Source organism: Somniosus microcephalus, chromosome 12 (genome assembly GCF_052327205.1).
Source record: "Somniosus microcephalus isolate GS21.2 chromosome 12, FLI_Smic_1.0, whole genome shotgun sequence".
Lineage (NCBI taxonomy): Eukaryota > Metazoa > Chordata > Chondrichthyes > Squaliformes > Somniosidae > Somniosus > Somniosus microcephalus.
Window position 1 is genome coordinate 227,649,012 of NC_140998.1, and position 14,210 is coordinate 227,663,221.

The window sequence follows — 14,210 nt, forward strand, 5'->3', positions numbered from 1 at the left end:
ATCTATGTTGACTTTGTCGATCCTGTCACTGTTTTCCAAGTGCTCTGCTATTACATCTTTTATAATGGACTCTAGCATTTTCCCCACTACCGATGTCAGGCTTACCGGTCTGTAATTCCCCGTTTTCTCTCTACCACCTTTTTTGAATAGTGGGGTAACATTAGCTACCCTCCAATCAATGGGTACTGATCCAGATTCCATCGAATGTTGGAAGATGATCAGCAATGCATCTACTATTTCTAGGGCCACTTCCTTAAGTACCCTAGGATGTAGATTATCAGGCCCTGGGGATTTATCAGCTTTCAATCCCATCAATTTCCTTAACACCATTTCCCTATCTGGGAGGTTATTTGTGTCCTCCTTTGTGAAGACAGAGCCAAAATATATATTTAATTGGTCTGCCATTTCTTTGTTCCCCATTATAAATTCCCCTGATTCTGACTGCAAGGGACCTGCGCTTGACTTCACCAATCTTTTTCTCTTCACATATCTAGAAAAGCTTTTACAGTCAGTTTTTATGTTCCTTGCAAGCTTACTCTCACATTTTATTTTCCCCTTCTTAATTAATCCCTTTGTCCTCCTTTGTTGAATCCTAAACGGCTCCCAATCCTCAGGTTTACTGTTTTTTTTTTCCAATTTATATGTCCTCTCCTTGGATCTTATGGTATCCCTAATTTCCCTTGTTAGCCACGGTTGAGTCACCTTTTTTGGTTTATTTATATGCCAAACTGGGATGAACAAATCCTGTAGTTCATCCATGCGGTGTTTGAATGTTTGCCATTGCCTATCCACCGTCAAGCCTTTGAGTGACATTCCCCAATTAATCCTACCCAACTCACGCCTCAGACCATCGTAGTTTCCTTTATTTAAATTCAGGACCCTAGTCTCTGAGTCAACTAATTCATTCTCCATCTTAATGAAGAATTCGATCATATTATGATCGCTCTGACCCAAGGGGCCTCGCACAAGAAGATTGCTAATTAAGCCTTTCTCGTTACATAATACCCAGTCTAAGATGGCCTGATCTCTGGTTGGTTCCTCGACATATTGGTCCAGGAAACCATCCCGTATACACTCCAGGAATTCCTCCTCCACAGTATTGTTACTAATTTGGTTAGCCCAATTTATATGTAGATTAAAGTCACCCATGATGACTGCTGTGCCCTTATTGCACACTTCTCTAATTTCCCTTTTAATGCCATCCCCAACCTCTGCATTACTGTTTGGAGGTCTATATACCACTCCCACTAACATTTTCTGCCCCTTGGTATTACTCAGTGCTACCCATAGATTCCACATCATCAGAGCTAATATCCTTCCTTACAATTGTGTTAATCCCCTCTTTAACCAGCAATGCTGCCCCACCTCCCTTTCCTTTTTGCCTATCTTTCCTGAATATTAAATACCCCTGGATGTTGAGTTCCCAGCCTTGGCCACCCTGGAGCCATGTTTCCGTAATCCCAATCAAATCATATTCGTTTACCTCTATTTGCGCAGATAATTCATCCACCTTATTACGAATGCTCCTCGCATTAAGACACAAAGCCTTCAGGCTTGTTTTTTTAACGCTCTTAGACCTATTAGAATTATTATTTACTGTGGCCATGTTTGATTTAAACTGTTGATTTCTCTGACTGCCACTTTTGTTTTTCTCCTTCCTATCTTTTTCTTTTATCCTTGTTTCCCTTTCCTCTGTCCCCTTGCTCAGGTTCCCAACCCCCTGCCATTTTAGTTTAAACCCTCCCCCAGAGCACGAGCAAACACTCCCCCTAGGACATCGGTCCCGGCCCTGCCCAGGTGCAAACCGTCCGGTTTGAACTGGTCCCACCTCCACCAGAACCGGTTCCAATGTCCCAGGAATTTGAATCCCTCCCCCTTGCACCATTCCTCCAGCCACGTATTCATCTGAAATATCCTTCTATTTCTACTCTGACTAGCACGTGGCACTGGTAGCAATCCTGAGATTACTACCTTTGAGGTCCTATTTTTTAATTTACCTCCTAACTCCCTATATTCAGCTTTTAGGACCTCATCCCGTTTTTTTACCTATATCGTTGGTACCTATATGCACCACGACAACTGGCTGTTCACCCTCCCCTTCCAAATTGTTCTGCAGCCGCTCTGAGACATCCTTGACCCTTGCACCAGGGAGGCAACACACCATCCTGGAGTCTCGTTTGCGGCCGCAGAAACGCCTATCTATTCCCCTTACAATAGAATCCCCTATTACTATAGCTCTACCCCTCTGGGGTACAGGTCTGTCACTGTATAACACTGGGGTACAGCACTGGTGGGTGCAGGTCTGTCTCTGTATAACACCGGGGTACAGTACTGGTGGGTACAGGTCTGTCTCTGTATAACACTGGGGTACAGTACTAGTGGGTACAGGTCTGTCACTGTATAACACAGGGGTACAGTACTGGTGGGTACAGGTCTGTCTCTGTATAACACTGGGGTACAGTTCTGGTGGGTACAGGTGTCACTGTATAACACTGGGGTACAGTACTGGTGGGCACAGGTCTGTCACTAACACTGGGGCACAGTACTGGTGGGTACAGGTCTGTCACTAACACTGGGGTACAGTACTGGTGGGTACAGGTCTGTCACTAACACTGGAGTACAGTACTGGTGGGTACAGGTCTGTCACTGTATAACACTGGGGTACAGAACTGGTGGGTACAGGTCTGTCACTGTATAACACTGGGGCACAGTACTGGTGGGTACAGGTCTGTCACTAACACTGTGGTACAGTACTGGTGGGTACAGGTCTGTCACTAACACTGGGGTACAGTACTGGTGGGTACAGGTCTGTCACTAACACTGGGGTATAGTTCTGGTGGGTACAGGTCTGTCACTAACACTGGAGTACAGTACTGGTGGGTACAGGTCTGTCACTGTATAACACTGGGGTACAGTACTGGTGGGTACAGGTCTGTCACTGTATAACACTGGGACACAGTACTGGTGGGTACAGGTCTGTCACTAACACTGTGGTACAGTACTGGTGGGTACAGGTCTGTCACTAACACTGGGGTACAGTACTAGTGGGTACAGGTCTGTCACTGTATAACACAGGGGTACAGTACTGGTGGGTACAGGTCTGTCTCTGTATAACACTGGGGTACAGTTCTGGTGGGTACAGGTGTCACTGTATAACACTGGGGTACAGTGCTGGTGGGCACTGGTCTGTTACTGTATAACACTGGGGTACAGTACTGGTGGGCACAGGTCTGTCACTAACACTGGGGCACAGTACTGGTGGGTACAGGTCTGTCACTAACACTGGGGTACAGTACTGGTGGGTACAGGTCTGTCACTAACACTGGAGTACAGTACTGGTGGGTACAGGTCTGTCACTGTATAACACTGGGGTACAGAACTGGTGGGTACAGGTCTGTCACTGTATAACACTGGGGCACAGTACTGGTGGGTACAGGTCTGTCACTAACACTGTGGTACAGTACTGGTGGGTACAGGTCTGTCACTAACACTGGGGTACAGTACTGGTGGGTACAGGTCTGTCACTAACACTGGGGTATAGTTCTGGTGGGTACAGGTCTGTCACTAACACTGGAGTACAGTACTGGTGGGTACAGGTCTGTCACTGTATAACACTGGGGTACAGTACTGGTGGGTACAGGTCTGTCACTGTATAACACTGGGACACAGTACTGGTGGGTACAGGTCTGTCACTAACACTGTGGTACAGTACTGGTGGGTACAGGTCTGTCACTAACACTGGGGTACAGTACTGGTGGGTACAGGTCTGTCACTAACACTGGGGTATAGTACTGGTGGGTACAGGTCTGTCACTGTATAACACTGGGGTACAGTACTGGTGGGCACAGGTCTGTCACTAACACTGGGGTGCAGTACTGGTGGGTACAGGTCTATCACTGTATAACACTGGGGTGCAGTACTGGTGGGTACAGGTCTGTCACTGTATAACACTGGGGCACAGTACTGGTGGGTACAGGTCTGTCACTAACACTGGGGTACAGTACTGGTGGGTACAGGTCTGTCACTGTATAACACTGGGGTACAGTACTGGTGGGCACAGGTCTGTCACTAACACTGGGGTACAGTACTGGTGGGCACAGGTCTGTCACTAACACAGGGGTACAGTACTGGTGGGTGCAGGTCTGTCACTGTATAACACTGGGGTACAGTACTGGTGGGCACAGGTCTGTCACTAACACTGGGGTACAGTACTGGTGGGCACAGGTCTGTCACTAACACTGGGGTACAGTACTGGTGGGCACAGGTCTGTCACTAACAGAGGGGTACAGTACTGGTGGGTGCTGTAATGATATCAGCAAATAGTGATGGTGTTTGCCTGTTTGATTATGATGCCTTACCAGCATGTTTGCATGTATTGATTACTTATGCCTGACCAGCAGAGGTCATGTGAGAGACAAGCAGTTTAGTTTAGTTTCAGTTTCGTTCTAGATGGATCACTAGCATGGTGTCTCCTGTAAATGCTGTTAACTGAGTTGAACATACTTTAGATAAAAAGACATCTCTTTCATGAATGTGTCGTCATTGAACCCACATACAAATCAATACATGGTGTCAGAAGTGATTGAAAGAGATGAAGAGGAAAAATCTGAAGTTAAATCAGCTCTCCACAGATTAGCAAACCAAAAGAGAACATCGTTACTTACCATTAGAGAATAGCTAACGAAGTGAAAAATGGAAGGTTTACTCCCACCGGCGAAGCTTCAGTTGACAGGTAATGTGGCTGAAAATTGGAGGAGATTCAAACAACGTGTGGGGTTGTATTTAGCGGCAATCGGAGCTGACGAGAAAAGTAATAAAAAGAAATCGTCACTGTTCTTACATGTCGTGGGTGATGAAGCGCTGGAGGTGTATAATAACTTCACATTCGCTGCTGATGGAGACAAAATGAAGCTAGATAAAATAATGGAACAGTTTGAGGCCTACTGCATACCTAAACGTAACGTGACGTTTGAGAGGCACAGATTTTTCACATGTGTACAGAAAACGGGTGAGACTATTGATCAGTATGTGACTGAACTGAGAAACCGAAGCAAAACATGTGAATTTGGGGGACTGACAGACTCGCTGATAAAAGACAGACTGGTGTGTGGTATTCCAGATAATGGTCTAAGGGAAAGACTGCTAAGAGAGCAAGATCTAGACCTGGGAAAAGCCGTAGCACTGTGTAGGGCTACAGAGACTGTGAAGTTGCAGGCAAAGGAGCTGTTCAGTGACAGTAGCTGCAACGTGGATGCAGTGAGAAAGAACGGATACAAACCATTTAACAAAAAGAGCGCCAATCTGAAAAAAGAGGCGTGGCCAGCGAACAAAAATGAAAGGGGCAATCGAAAGACATGTAGTCGATGCGGTACACAGCATCCACCAAGAAAGTGTCCAGCATATGGTAAAACATGCAATAGTTGCAACAAAAACAACCATTATGCCCGTTGCTGTAAGAACCAAGCGCAACAAAGCAAGGTCCATACAGTAGATGAAAGCGAGATAGAGGAGTTCAATGTGGATGTTGTGTCTGAAAACAAAAAAGAAGAGACTGGATGTTGACACTAAAAGTGAATGACATACACATTCCATTTAAATTGGATACTGGAGCACAAGTTAATGTGGTATCAGAGACTGATTTTAAGAAAATTAGACCCAGACCAAAGATACATGGAATAAAAGTGAAAGTGACAGGATACTCAGGTACTGATATACCAGTGAAAGGAAGATGCATTGTCAAAGTAACACACAAGGACAGAGAGCACACGCTAGCATTAATCGTGGTGCCAAAGGATGTGCAAGCCATACAAGGTTTAAAAGCCTGTGAGAGACTGAACCTGGTAAAGAGAGTCCTCGTTGTGGAAAGCGAAGGAGAGACAGTCTATGATGAACTCATGAAAGAGTACAACGACCTATTTCAGGGTCTAGGCTGCCTGCCAGGAGAACACACGATCAGAGTAGATAAAAGTATGCCAACGGTCATACATCCATGCAGAAAAGTTCCGTTTGCTCTTCAAAAGCAACTGAAGGCAGAGTTGGACAGGATGGAAAGCCTGAACGTGATTCAGAAGATAGATGAGCCAACTGAGTGGGTGAGTTCCCTCGTTGTTGTGGACAAAAAGAATGGAAAGCTCAGAATTTGCCTGGATCCAAGAGATCTAAACAGAGCAATAAAGAGAGAGCACTTCAAGCTTCCTACACGTGAGGAAATCATGGCACAGTTTGCAAATGCAAAGTATTTCAGCAAGTTAGATGCATCATCAGGATTTTGGCAGATGAAATTGGACGAAGCAAGTTCCAAGACTGTGCACGTTCAACAGTCCATTTGGCAGATACAGATTCCTAAGGTTACCATTTGGCATTGCCTCAGCTCCTGAAGTGTATCACAAAACTATCCATATGATCTATGAGCACCTGGAGGGAGTTGATACATCAATGGATGACATCATAGTATGGGGAACCACGAGAACTGAGCATGACGAGAGACTGAAAAAAGTGCTGGAAGCAACAAGGAAAACAAACCTGAAGCTGAATAGAGAGAAATGCCAGCTCGGGGTGACAGAACTGACATTCGTGGGAGATATCCTTAGCAGTGAGGGCATCAGACCAGATCCCAGAAAGGTGTCCGCCATTGAGAATATGCCAAAGCCACAATGCAAAAAGGACGTGCAGAGGTTTAATGGAATGATCAACTACATGGGTAAATTCATATCCAACCTCTCAGAAAAGATGGCGCCACTGAGAAGACTAACTGAAAAGAACATAGAATGGGAATGGAATCATGAGCATGAGAAGTCATGGAGCGATCAAAAGAAACTGCTCACAGAGGAACCAGTTCTGAGGTTTTATGACCCAGCGAGACCCATCAAGATATCATCAGATGTATCACAGAGTGGGCTCGGTGCCGTTCTTCTGCAAAAATATGACTACTGGCAACCTATTGCATATGCATCGCGCTCAATGACAGACGCGGAGACGCGATATGCTCAAATAGAAAAGGAGCTGCTCAGCATCACATACGCCTGTGAAAGATTTCACCAGTTTGTGGCAGGACAAGCAATCAGTGTAGAGACTGACCATAAGCCCTTGATTGCATTGTTCCAAAAGCCACTAAATAGCTGTCCGCTTAGAATACAAAGAATGATGATCAGGCTGCAACGCTATACACTGAATGTTGCGTACACTCCGGGTAAGCTGATGTATACAGCAGACACGTTGTCCAGAGCTGTTGACCCAAGTGAGCCCGCAAACACCACAATGGATGAAAAAGTGAACGCCTACGTGGACATGATCACAAGTGCACTGCCCATAGCAGATGCAAAAATGGAGCTCATAAAGAGTGAGACAAACAAAGATGAAACAATGAGATGACTGAGGAAAAGCATCTTGGATGGATGGCCCAACATGAAGCAAGACTGCTCACCTGACATGGCAGAGTACTGGAACTGCAGGGCGGAACTATCAGTGGTCGAAGACATCATCTACAAAGGAAGTAAAATAGTTAGCCCAAAGAGTCTGAGAAGAGAGATGCTAAAAAGGATCCATGGAGGACATCTGGGAATCGAAAAGTGTAAGAAAAGAGCACGAGAGGTGATATGCTGGCCACGAATCAACCAAGATGTGACAAATGAGGTGTCAAACTGCACAATATGCCTGAAATATCGAGCAAGCAATCCGGTAGAACCACTAAAGCCACACCCAGCACCAGACAGACCTTACCAGAAGGTAGGCGCTGACCTATTCGTATGTCAAGGGAAGGACTATCTTGTAGTCACAGACTATTACTCCCTGTATCCAGAGGTTTGTAGACTGTACACCACCACTGCAGATGCTGTGATAAGATGTATGAAAGCCATATTCTCCAGACATGGCGTGGCAAGCGAGGTCTTCACAGACAACGGACCCCAGTTTTACAATGCAAGTTTCCGACACTTTGCCAAAGAGTGGGACTTTGTCCACACAACGTCAAGTCCTCACTATCCACAGTCCAATGGACTAGTGGAAAAATCGGTCCAGACAGTGAAAAGACTGATGTACAAGGCAAAAGACAGTGGAACTGACTTCTACCAGAGCATGCTTGTATACCGCACAACGCCGCTCGAGTGTGGTAAGTCACCAGCCCAACTCCTTATGGGACGTCGGCTAAGGTCAAACCTACCCATCCCGGAGAACCTCCTGAAAACAAAAGAGGGGGAGAAAGTGAGCAAGTTCAAAGAACAGAAAAAAAAGCAAAAGTACTACTATGACAGAGGAACACAAAACCTACCTGAACTCCACACTGGTGACCAAGTAAGGTTCAAAGACAAAACAAACATATGGACTCAGAAGGGAACTGTCCTGAGTGAAGTTCAACCAAGATCATACACCATTCAGACAGATGAGGGTGCTGTTCTGAGAAGAAATCGTCGAGATCTTCTCATGGGACCAGCCACAGCAAGTCAAAAGACTGATACTGTTGAACAACCTGATCACACAGCAGGTCAAAAGACTGATACTGTTGAACAACCTGATCACACAGCTGAGAAATCATCATCTGAGGCAACAACTCAGATTCAAGGACAATCAATCAGAAAATCCTCAAAACACGTGAAGCCTCCTGAGAGACTCATTGAGCAAATTTAAGGACTATTGTTATAGAAGGAAGTAATGTTATCTTATTCTTTCTTCAAGTTCTAGTGTATTTACATATTTCATGTGAACACACAAAGCAAGGTTAAAAAACCTTGATCATGATAATGTAAGTTCATTAAGTGTTACAGTTAAAATGCAGATTAATACAAAGAAAACATGTTGTTAGTTAAAAGTAAAATACTTTTGTTTTAAGAAAAGGAGATGTAATGATATCAGCAAATAGTGATGGTGTTTGCCTGTTTGATTATGATGCCTTACCAGCATGTTTGCATGTATTGATTACTTATGCCTGACCAGCAGAGGTCATGTGAGAGACAAGCAGTTTAGTTTAGTTTCAGTTTCGTTCTAGATGGATCACTAGCATGGTGTCTCCTGTAAATGCTGTTAACTGAGTTGAACATACTTTAGATAAAAAGACATCTCTTTCATGAATGTGTCGTCATTGAACCCACATACAAATCAATACAGGTGCAGGTCTGTCACTGTATAACACTGGGGTACAGTACTGGTGGGCACAGGTCTGTCACTGTATAACACTGGGGTACAGTACTGGTGGGCACAGGTCTGTCACACCAGGCCAGGCTGCCTATGAGCAGCAGCACTGCTGATCCACCGTAACACCATCGCTCCGTTGATGCAGCACCTCGGCAGTCTGGAGCATCTCAGTGCATTCTATTGCTGGTGCGGCAATAGGTACAAAAGCTCAGTGTCTCTCCAACCCCTACGCCAGCCATGTGCTTGCTGCTGACTGCAGTCACGATGCCTAGAGCTTGAGGCTCACACTATCTGTTTACAACCCTCGTCACCTATACAACACACGAAGGTCAATGCTGGTTCAATACTCGCTCACTCCCCGATCACACACATACAACCCCCTGTACATCACTCACACCCCCCTAACTCCCCGATCACTCACCCTCCTTACTCCCCGATCACACACACCCCCTCACTCCCCGGTCACTCACACCCCCCTCACTCCCCGATCACACACACCCCCCTCACTCCCCGATCACTCTCACCCCCTCACTCCCCGATCACTCACACCCCCTCACTCCCCGATCACTCACACCCCCCTCACTCCCCGATCACTCACACCTCCCTCACTCACACCCCCCTCACTCCCCGATCACTCACCCCCTCACTCCCCGATCACTCACACCTCCCTCCCTCACTCCCCGATCACTCACACCTCCCTCACTCCCCGATCACTCACACCTCCCTCACTCCCCGATCACTCACACCTCCCTCACTCCCCGATCACTCACACCTCCCTCACTCCCCGATCACTCACACCTCCCTCACTCCCCGATCACTCACACCTCCCTCACTCCCCGATCACTCACACCTCCCTCACTCCCCGATCACTCACACCTCCCTCACTCCCCGATCACTCACCCCCCTCACTCCCCGATCACTCAAACCCCCCTCACTCCCCGATCACTCACACCCCCCTCACTCCCCGATCACTCACCCCCCGATCACTCACACCCCTCACTCCCCGATCACTCACACCCCTCACTCCCCAATCACTCACCCCCCTCACTCCCCGATCACTCACCCCCCTCACTCCCCAATCACTCACCCCCCTCACTCCCCAATCACTCACACCCCCCTCACTCCCCGATCACTCACCCCCCCCTCACTCCCCGATCACTCACCCCCCGATCACTCACACCCCTCACTCCCCGATCACTCACACCCCTCACTCCCCAATCACTCACCCCCCTCACTCCCCGATCACTCACCCCCCTCACTCCCCGATCACTCACACCCCCCTCACTTCCCGATCACTCACAACCCCCTCACTTCCCGATCACTCACCCCCCTCACTCCCCAATCACTCACCCCCTCACTCCCCGATCTCACTCCCCGATCACTCACCCCCCTCACTCCCCGATCACTCACCCCCCTCACTCCCCGATCACTCACCCCCCTCACTCCCCGATCACTCACCCCCCTCACTCCCCGATCACTCACCCCCCTCACTCCCCAATCACTCACCCCCCTCACTCCCCGATCCCTCACACCCCCCTCACTCACCCCCCTCACTCCCCGATCACTCACACCCCCCTCACTCCCCGATCACTCACCCCCCCTCACTCCCCGATCACTCACACCCCCCTCACTCCCCGATCACTCACCCCCCTCACTCCCCAATCACTCACCCCCCTCACTCCCCGATCCCTCACACCCCCCTCACTCACCCCCCTCACTCCCCGATCACTCACACCCCCCTCACTCCCCGATCACTCACCCCCCCTCACTCCCCGATCACTCACACCCCCCTCACTCCCCGATCACTCACCCCCCCTCACTCACCCCCCTCACTCCCCGATCACTCACACCCCTCACTCCCCGATCACTCACACCCCTCACTCCCCAATCACTCACCCCCCTCACTCCCCGATCACTCACACCCCCCTCACTTCCCGATCACTCACACCCCCCTCACTTCCCGATCACTCACACCCCTCACTCCCCGATCACTCACACCCCCCTCACTTCCCGATCACTCACACCCCCCTCACTTCCCGATCACTCACCCCCCCTCACTCCCCGATCACTCACCCCCCCTCACTCACACCCCGATCACTCGCACCTCCCTCACTCCCCGATCACTCACACCCCCCTCACTCATACCCCCCTTCACTCTCCGATCACTGACACCCCCCTCACTCCCCGATCACGCACCCCCCCTCACTCCCCGATCACTCACCCCCCTCACTCACCCCCCTCACTCCCCAATCACTCATCCCCCTCACTCCCCAATCACTCACACCCCCCTCACTCTCCTCCCCCCACCGCTGCCTCTGGTTAGACCGTGAATGTCGGACAATATTTGAACATCAGGATATAACAGGCCAGCCCATTCCTGCCTCACAGGACATCCGGACACTTCCTACTGGGATCACTGAGCCGCCCAAACCCAGGGAGCACTGGACAGGGACTGTGGGGTGTCTGGTGATGGGGGGGCTGGGGGGTGTCTGGTGATGAGGGGGCTGGTGATGAGGGGGGCTGGTGATGGGGTGGGGTGGGCGGGGCGTGTCTCGGGAGTGGGTTGGGGGGGAAGCTATATTGGCCCCCTGCCTGTTGTGAAGGCAATGCTCTTGCTCTCTGGAGTGAGTTGGAGCACAGTCTCTGAGATTTGAGCAGCCCCAGTAAACTGTTTACAACCCGTGTTCTCAGTTTCAGCCGCCCCAGTGAGCTTCCCTCCCACCAGGCAGACACGCAGCCGGCTCGGGGGCCGCAGACACGCAGCCGGCTCGGGGGCCGCAGACACGCAGCTCTCATCAGGCACGCGTGGGACCTCCGACACGCACGGAGTCTGTCCCTGCGGCTTGGAGCAAAATTACAACATTTACTGGCACATTACAACATAGGAGCTTGCTCAATGTGTGGGCAAACTGCTTCCACTAGCCAGCCCGCATCAGAGCCGTTCACACGATCACCGATACCATCATTGACCTAACAACATAACAAACAGGAGCAATAGGCCAGTCGGCACTCCGCCATTCACTAACATCATGGGTGATCTTCGGCCTCAACTCTATCACTCACACCGACTCCCGCGCGCTCGCTCTCTCCCGCGCTCACAGAGGGCGAGTGCGAGTGAGCGTGTGGGTAAGAGTCAGTGTGTCAGCCATGGCTCAGTGGGCAGCTCTCTCGCCTCCGAGTTAGAATGTTGTGGCTTCAACACCCACTCCAGAGACATGAGCACAAAAATCTAGGCTGACACAGTGCAGTGTTGAGGAAAGGCAGCTCTGCAGTCCTGCCACATCTAGTCGTGAATGGTGCTGGACAATTAAACAACTAACGGGAGGAGGAGGCTCCATGAATATCCCCATCCTCAATGATGGTGGAGCCCAGCACGTGAGTGCAAAGACAAGGCTGAAGCGTTTGCAACCATCTTCAGCCAGAAATGCCGAGTGGATGATCCATATCGGCCTCCTCCTGAGGTCCCCACCATCACAGAAGCCAGTCTTCAGCCAATTCGATTCACTCCACGTGATATCAAGAAACGGCTGAGCGCACTGGATACAGCAAACGCTATGGGCCCTGACAACATCCCGGCTATCGTGCTGAAGACTTGTGCTCCAGAACTAGCCGCGCCTCTAGCCAAGCTGTTCCAGTACAGCTACAACACTGGCATCTACCCGACAATGTGGAAAACTGCCCAGGTATGTCCTGTCCACAAAACGCAGGACAAATCCAATCCGTCCAATTACCGCCCCATCAGTCTACTCTCAATCATCAGCAAAGTGATGGAAGGTGTCATCAACAGTGCTATCAAGCGGCACTTACTCACCAATAACCTGCTCACTGATGCCCAGTTTGGGTTCCACCAAGGCCACTCAGCTCCCGACCTCATTACAGCCTTGGTCCAAACATGGACAAAGGAGCTGAATTACAGAGGTGAGAGTCATAGGCCTAGAAATTCAGTTGTTTGCGCCAGCCGCTAGCGCTTTATGAGGAGGAGATGTGGGGCGCTAGGCGGCTAGCGGCCGGGCGCAGCGCGATCTGCGCCTCTCCCCAACTTCAGTAAAGATTTAGCGGCGGCGCAAAGCCTTTGCGCGCGCTCAGCTGCGCGCGCAGATCCTGACGTCATTTCATGGTGCACCGCCCTTTGTGCGCCCCGAACCGGAAATTCAGTGGCGCCGCCCTTCTTTGCGCCTGGCGCCCCCAGCGACTGGTAGAGGGGAGCGGTTCCCAGTCGCTGCGGGGCGCTATTTAAAGGGGACTCCTCCTGCAGTATAAGTGGCAGCCATTTTGTGCCAATCCCTCTGTGTGAGAGACGGATATTTGGAGAGAGACAAAGGCAGAGAGCTTTCTGCTTTGACTCAGCGCTTGCACAGGTACTTGTGGCTTCAGGCCAGAGCTTTGCACTTGGATTTCACTTTCAGTGCCATAGCCTTGAGTCGCCACATATAATGGGGGCTGCAATGGGTGGAAACGTTGGCTTTCTGCATTGCATTCAAAGGGATCAGAGACGCCGTAAGAGAGTGCCAGTCATGGCCAGATGGAGATTGGCCAACAGGCGTCGGCACAGGAGGCCTTACCCACCCAGGGTATACCGCCAGCAGTTCTCATATCTGAACATGTCTGAGGAGCAGTGTGTTCGGAGGATGCGATTCAGAAGGGAGGTGGTCACTGAGATCTGCCACCTGCTTCGCAGAGATCTGCAGCCACAGCTGAGGAGCAGGGCGTCTTTGTCAGTGGCAGTGAAGGTGGCTCTCAACTTCGATGCCACTGGCTCCTTCCAATCCGCTACTGGGGACATTGCCAACATCTCCCAGTTCGCGGTACATTGCTGCATCCACCAGGTGAACAATGCCCTTTTCAGAAGGAGACGTCAGTACATCTCCTTCCCCATGATCCTGGACAAGTAGCAAGAGCGTGCAATCGGATTTGGAAGGATAGCGGGCTTCCCCATGGTTGAGGGCGTAGAACTGATGAACCAGCAATGGTCAGGCCTTGCTTCAGGGCTGCAGTGTGCAGGGCATGGCAGCCAAACAAGTCGACCCTTCCCCTTTAAGAGCTGACCGGCGCCAGCGTGTCTGCCTTCATTGAGCAACTCGCCG